Genomic DNA, 7,874 nt, shown 5'->3' with positions numbered 1-7,874 from the left:
CAAAGCACATCTCTATCAAATATCATTATCTTAGAGAAGAAGCTCAAGAGAAGAAAGTGGTGTTGGAGTATGTAAGCACAAAGGAACAAATAGCAGATATCTTCACCAAGCCATTACAAAGGGACACTTTTGAATATCTCAGAAGTAAGTTAGGGGTCCTACCCCTATCTTCTACTCACTGACCGAGATTGGTGAAAGCATCAATCCGATGACTCTTTTGAATATCTTTTAGGAGTTGATGTTGATTTACACACTTTAGGATGTTTTCTAAAGGTGTACAGGAAATATTACAGGAACCAATACAGGGAACAAGAATTGAAGACAAAATGCTCTGACCGAGACTGAATTGACACATTATAGCAAGAATTCACTTCATACAGGAAGAAATTATGTTTTAGTTCTTTACTTTCTGGCATTGTTGTCAAAGGGAGAGAAGACTAATATAAAGGGGAGAAAACTGAGAAGACAGATTGAGAAGACTGAGAAAAGAGGAGAAGTCTAATGTATGGGGGAGAGCATTTCAGCATTTCAGAATCACAGCAATTAGAATCTTTTAATGTCAAATTAATTGGTTTTTCCATCAATGCCAAAGGGGGAGATTGTTGGCAATATAGCATTATAACAGACAATGAAGGATTGTTGACATTTCAATAAGGATATTGAGAAGGTTGTTGACGATTATGGATATAACTGATTAAGGATGTTTACTGTCTTGATATTATTATTTTGTCATTGATGTCAAGAAATTTTTTTTCTAATTTAGTATGATGTTGCCATATCTTGAGAAGTATGATTTGAAGAATATAAAGATGTCGGTAAAAGACACAAGAAAGATTATAATGAATAAGAGGATGAATAAGGTATTCAATGGGCAACTATTACCGAGTTAGACAATGATGAGATCATTATGTTTAGATTTTTTTAACATCATACATATGTTGTAAATTCCAAGGTTAATACTATACTATGTCACCAAGGAAAGAACCTAGTCGATAAACCCTAAGGAACCTAGTCGGTTAACCCTAAGGTTATCGCTATCGGTTAATGAAGGCGGAATGTCTACCGAGTAAATTTTAGTATCTACCGAGTTGTAACCAAGTTGTAACTGAGCTATAACAGAATGCATTAAAAGGTTACATGTGATATTTAATGAAGGAAGCTGATGAGCTAGAACTGATTAAATGATTGGTATGTCATGCATGAAGTTTGTTAATGAATCTAAGGCAAAGGAAAGTTGGCATGAAGATCTACAACGCAGATTGAACCACAATACCCTAGCACAAGTTCCAAGAAATATATGCAAGTTCCTAGGCGAGGTAAAACATTTTTAGATCGAAAGATGCATTGAACCTGGACAAGATTGATGATCTGATGGCTATGATTGATCATGGCAAATGTGATCAAGGAGATTACGTTGTTAGCTAATTGTTTATAAATAGGGAACTGTTGATAAACAATGTATGTGGGCAAGTGTATGCACAGGGATGCTACATAGTGATTACTGAGCACAGAAGCTTGAAGACCTATTTGAATAACAGAGTATAGAAGCCCAGCAGATGGACAAGATTAGTTCTATGTCTAGATTGTATTGAACATATAAGAATTTGCTTTAGCATTTTAGATGTGAAGTTGTAGATAGATTTTTATTACTATTTTTTTGTGAAAGTGACAGAAAATCTCTTAACCAAGTGGACTTAACAGTCTTATTTGTAAAACCCTCTAGCAAGGTGACATTCTGATTGACTGTTTGAAATCCTTTAACAAGGTCACTTCTAACAAGGTGAAGATCCTAACAGATCTGAGGGAAATCCCTTAACCGGGTCACATCTAGCAATGTGTTTGTAATCTTTAATAGGATTTGTTTTTAACTGAGCATACTCTAGAAGAGTATATTTCTTAGTGGGTCCGAAATCCCACAATGGTTTTTCCCTATTTGGGTTTCCACGTTAAATCTGGTGTTATGAGGTTTATGATGTTTATATGCTTTTGAGTTTGCATGTTTAATAGTTTTGGTTATATTACTGAAGTATATGTTACCGAGGTTGAATTTGATGTTTTTATAGAAGATTAAGTTTGTATGATTCACCCCCCCCCTCTCATCTTGTTGGCTATTGGATCTATACTTACACTTAGTACCAAAACTATCATATGTATCTATAAAGACTCTAACAAATTGATAGGATATGAATCTAATGAGTCCGCTAACAGAAAAAGGGAAGAGGAAACTAAAGAAGAAGAGAAAGAAAAAGAAACTTGGGATGCTCCAGTATCGACATCCAAAATCCTAAGGTATGTACAAAAGATTCACTTAATGGATCAAATTATTGGAGATAAGAATAGAGGAATTATTACAAGAAGTAAAGAAACTCAAGAATAAGTTCTATTATGTTTATTATCCAAGACAAAACAAAAAACAATAGAAGAATCTTGCAATGATCAAATTTGGATAAAGGCAATGAGAGAAGAGCTAGATCAGATTGAGAAAAATCAGACATGGGAACTAGTTCACAAACCGACAAAACAAGAATATAGTTGGAACAAAATGAGTATTCAGGAACAAGTTGGATGAGGATGAAAAATTTGTGAGAAAGAAAGCAAGTTTGGTTTGCAAAGGTTACACACAAGTTGAAGGCATTGACTTTGATGAAACATGTGCTCCTATTGCCTAGATGGAGGTTATCATGATGTTTTTCACTTTTTCAGCATTTAAGGATTTCAAGATTTATTAGATGGATTTAAAGTCAACATTTTTTAATGGAGAGTTGAAAGAAGAAGTTTACAATGAACAACTAGAAGGATTTATGTAGAGAGATGATCCAAATATTGTTTGCAGATTGAAGATGACTCTATATGTATTAAAATAGGCTCCTAGAGCTTGGTATGGAAGGATAGACAAGGACTTGATTGATCAAGGTTTTCAAAAGGGATTTGTTGATAGTAATCTATTTCAAAACTAACTCATTCAAAATCTTGATTGTTGTAGTGTATGTTGATGACATAATATTTGGAGGAAATGAAGGCATGTGCAGAAAATTTGCTAATGAGATCCAGAAGGAATTTGAGATGTCCATGATCGGTGAGTTAAATTTCTTTCTTGGTTTCCAAGTAAATCAAAATAACAAAGGAAATTTCATTGACCATCAGATGGAAGTTAACAAACGATGATAAATCCCCTAAAGTTGATGCAAATTAGTACATATCGATGATTGGAGGATTGTTATATTTGATCGCTACCAAACCGATATTATGTATGCAATTTGTTTAGCGGCTAAATTTTATCAAGAACCAAAAGAATCACGTGTTGTGGTAGTAAAAATAATTTTTAGATATTTAAAAGGAACATAAGAGTTTGGTTTGTGGTATCCCAGAAATTCAAAATTTATTTTGATAGCTTATACAAATGCAGATTGGGCTAGAAGTGTTGATGACAAGAAAAGTACAAGTGGTGGAGTATTCTTTCTTGGCTCCTGGTTGGTTGCCTGGTCAAGTAAGAAGCATGAATCTGTGTCTCTATCTACAATTGAAGCAGAATATATTGTAGCATCTTCATATTGCACTTAGATACTATGGATGAAGAAAACTTTGAAGGATATCAGTGTATTGTTTAATAAACCCATCTTAATCATGTGTGATAGTACTAGTGCAATAAACATTTCTAAGAATCCAATACAACATTCCAAAACAAAGCATATATCTATTCACTATCACTTCCTAAGAGAAAAGGTGTTGGACAATGAAGTAAAGATTGAGTATGTACCTACAAAAGAGAAAACTATAGATATATTCATAAAGGCATTGTGTAAGGATACTTTTGAGTATCTTCAATAGAAGTTAGGAGTATTACCCTTTCCTAATTTGAACTAATGTATATTTGGATGTGCATTGGTCTAGTGAAGTGCTTGAATATTATTATCTAGACTAATTCTTGGGTGCTTCCTCTTAGGGGGAGAAGAGTAAGTTTCATAGGGGGGGTTATGCATGTCTTTGTCCTTGATGTCAAAAGGGGAGAGATGTTGAGATGTGTAGAAACATTGTTCTAAGGGTTATGCATGTCTTTGTCCTTGATGTCAAAAGGGGAGAGATGTTGAGATGTGTAGAAACACTGATCTGATGATGCAAAGAGAGTTGTGTGTTTGTCGTTGATGTGTTAATGATGGATTTATGGATGTTGTCATCAATGACGAAGGGGAATATTGTTACAAATGTGATGTTGATGGTTTTCATTAATGATTGTCATTGATGTCAATATATTGTTTTGGGATTGGCTCCTTAAGGTTGGTAATCTGGAAGATGTGAACTCCCAGAATTTTTGGTGTTCCTGAAGATGTGTTATAGTTTATATTCAATGTTGTTTGTTTTGATGGTAATTTAGATTTCTTTGTTTACCAGATATAGCTTGATTGATTGTATTCATGATTATCTTGGTTTTATTCTTTTTTTTCTAAGATGGGTAGTGTTATTTTGGGTCCAATTCTATCTGGAATTGGATAATGTGTAACAACATTTGTGTAGCGTATGAGTCAAGATTTGGGTCTAGTATTTATAATGGATGTAACATGTTGATCTGTCCAATGAAGTGTGTTGTAGTATGGTCTACTTCTCATTTCTTCCCACCACCAAATGTTTAGTGCTAACCTATTTCAAATCTTTATTTGGGCGACTTAGAAAATTATGTGGTCTGGAGATAGTATCAATAAGATGATGATTCAGATGAATAATGGTAATGGCATAATGAAGATGTGTGATATTGAAAAGGAAAAATCCAATTGATGTTGATATGTGTAGTGTGTTTTTGCTGAGAGGCACTAAAAGTAGTTCTGCTATGACAGATTATGTCTCAGTGGTGGATTCTCTTTTCTTTCTTCTTCCTTTGGCAATGAGCCACCCTTTTGTAAAAATCACCTTAACCAGTGCTATATATTGAGAATTAACATTCTTTGTGGTTGTTTCCCTTCTTGGGTTTTCCATGTCATGTCTAATGTTCATTGTGTGATTTGTTTTGTGTGTGTATTTTTATGTTATATTTTCTTTAATCTATTTTGTTGGTTATTACATATCTATGAAAGAATTGAATAAAAAGTTTAGTTGTCAACTGATTCACCCCCCCTCTCAATTGCTTGACTATTTAACACATAGGAGAGAAATGAGAGATTGTATAGCTCCCCAATATTCTGATGCTTGTAGATGCTCGATATTGGATGTTGAAGATTATACATACTCATTGAATAACACCACAAATGTGTGCAAGATGACTTCCCATTTTGGATATGTAGGAAGTAAGATCAATGTCTTTGGAGTTTGCACATGATCCAAAGACTAAATATCGTGGTTCCCAAACCTATAGTGTTGAAATTTTTTACACTTATTTTTTTGCAAGGAATTACTCATACTTTCTATGAAGTATTTTTGGATTCATATGTAGTAACAATTATTGAGATTGCAATGCATGTCAATGGACTATATTGTTCATATTCATATAATGTAGTTGTCATTAATAGCTTTTCCTATTTGAAATATCTTCAAAGTTTTTGTAGTTGCAATTTTGATGATTTGTTTTTTACCTTTTGACTTCTTAGATGTTCCCATAGAGCTTTGCAAATGCTTCAATGGGTTTCTTCAACCTCAAAACTTCCCAATGGGTGTTTTCAAGGTCCAATTAGAGGTACTAGGAATAAATACCTACACACTCTAAATGTCAGTGTGTGATTGAAAAATTTGAAAGATAGAAGGAAATGATAAGCATTGACAACCCCCTTTGATGTAATGTTTGGTGATGCCCCTAGATTTTGGCACTTTATATTTTAGTGCTTTTACAATGTATCTGTAGCATCCTAAAATTGCGACACTTGCAATTTCGACTACATTTCGGTCTTCACGATGGCGACGCAACACGCAACCTGAATGGAGACCCTGAAACTTGCTCACGACACTGAAAACTGCATTTTTCAAGCACCCTGGCCTGAACCTCCTTGCACCCTGCTGTCTCGGGAGGTGGGACCAGAGCGCCCAGCGCCCTAGTCCCTCAGGACCAGGGCGCCCAGCGCCCTGGTCCCTGGGTCCTATTTTGGGCCCGGTCTCCTAAGGGGCTCAGGTCTTTTTGTTTGCAATTTGGAAATTAACTTTCCCTGGTCGGCCTAAGGTCGGGAAAATCAGTCTATCAGCCCTAAATGACAAGTATATAAACTACATTTTCCTCTCTCATTTGGGTAGATGGAAAAAAGGGCGGAAGCAAGATTCAAACATTCAAGCATTCAAGCATTCCTTCTAAGTCTCCATTCAAGGCTAAGTGTTGCATTCAAGTCAAGGATTCAACCATTGAAGAGGAGATCACATACAACATATTACTACAACATACAACATACAACATCTAAACCTTCGCATATAAGGATACCAACATCCTTAGAACAAGGTATTAGTACTTGTTTTACAGTCATTTACATTTACAGCTCTTGCTCATTTCTTGGTTAATTCCAAAACCGGGGTTTGACCTAAAGGCAAACCCCCAATCCCTAACCCCCCAATCATCTTCGCTTTTCTGTGTGTAGGTTGCAGGCACACGGCTGAAATTGAAGATCTGGAATCCTTGTGCAGAGACGAACAGATCCCCCTTCGTTTCGCGGATTTTTCGGGGGACCGTGGCGCCGGGCGCCATCGTCCCGACAACTTTTGCTCAAATTTGCAGGACAGCGCCGTATCGACATTTTACTGCTAATTCCAGGTCCGCAGCTTCATCCTATAACCCGAACTCAGTTTATAAGCGAATCTTTATGACTTTCTATGCATGTTTAGCTTAATTTCCTTAACAACATTCTTTACAAAAGAGGGTAGCCTTGCTTTCCTAACCCTTGAAATTCATTTAGCATCCAATCTTGCATTGCGTGGGATTGGATCTTATGAGTTTCAACCCCTCTTTTGAATGTAAAGTCTCTCCCCTAAGTGAAAACCATCGAATCCTAGCGAACCTCCCTTCTCTCTCCTCGAAGTCGGAAGAGGGGAGAACAACTAGGGTTTGACCGTGATTTTCCGCTTTACATTTTGGTGAACCCGACGTGAACATCCTTTCTGATTTTTCATGCTTATTGATTACATTTCCATGTTTGATCTTTTGCAAAATTTTAGAGGTCATTGCATAAAAACCCTAAATTTTCTTTTTAGTAATTGAGCTTGTGAAATGTCTAAATGTTAATGCCTGTTTCAGATCTGCCCTTCTATTACAAATTATCAATTTATATATGTGCTTTAATTCTGAAAATTAAGTGGTTAAATGTCAAAACCCTAATTTTTGAAACCCTCTTAATTCAACCTTTGTCCGACAATTTGACCAATCAAAACATCTCCAAATCAGCTGTAACTTTGGATTCTGCAATAAAATCACAATATCCTTCATCCCTGAAAATTTGGAAAAAAGTTGTGAGGACCGTGTTGCACTCCGAGCGCCATCGTCCCCGACATTTTTTCCAAAATTTCGGGAGCAAGATCTTGCTGTATTTTCCTGCTAAAATCCAGAATTTTGGCTGATTTTGTCAATTATAACACTTTCAAAATTACAGTCAAAGTTGATCTTGTGATTGCTTGGATTAAGGCTTCTAAACATTTAAAAATCATTGAAATTGAAATTCTGTGTCAAAATTGCGTTCTTACTGTCATAAATCTGAAAATTGTGTTTACATTCATTCGAAATTTCAGTGCTTTATTCAAATTCTTGCATTTTGTGACTTTTGAAATTAAGTGCTTAATTACAACAACTTTGATTTCCGCTTTCAAAATTGAATTTTGCGTGAAATTGAGTCAATTTTCAAATTTCAAAATTTGCATTGCTCTTGACATTCCCTCTAAAATCATAAAATTCAAAATTTCAGTTTCCCTCTCTTTTT

The sequence above is a fragment of the Cryptomeria japonica genome, chromosome 3 (assembly GCF_030272615.1).
Source record: "Cryptomeria japonica chromosome 3, Sugi_1.0, whole genome shotgun sequence".
Lineage (NCBI taxonomy): Eukaryota > Viridiplantae > Streptophyta > Pinopsida > Cupressales > Cupressaceae > Cryptomeria > Cryptomeria japonica.
The sequence above is the reverse complement of the archived record's forward strand: the minus strand, read 5'-3'. Positions refer to the sequence as shown.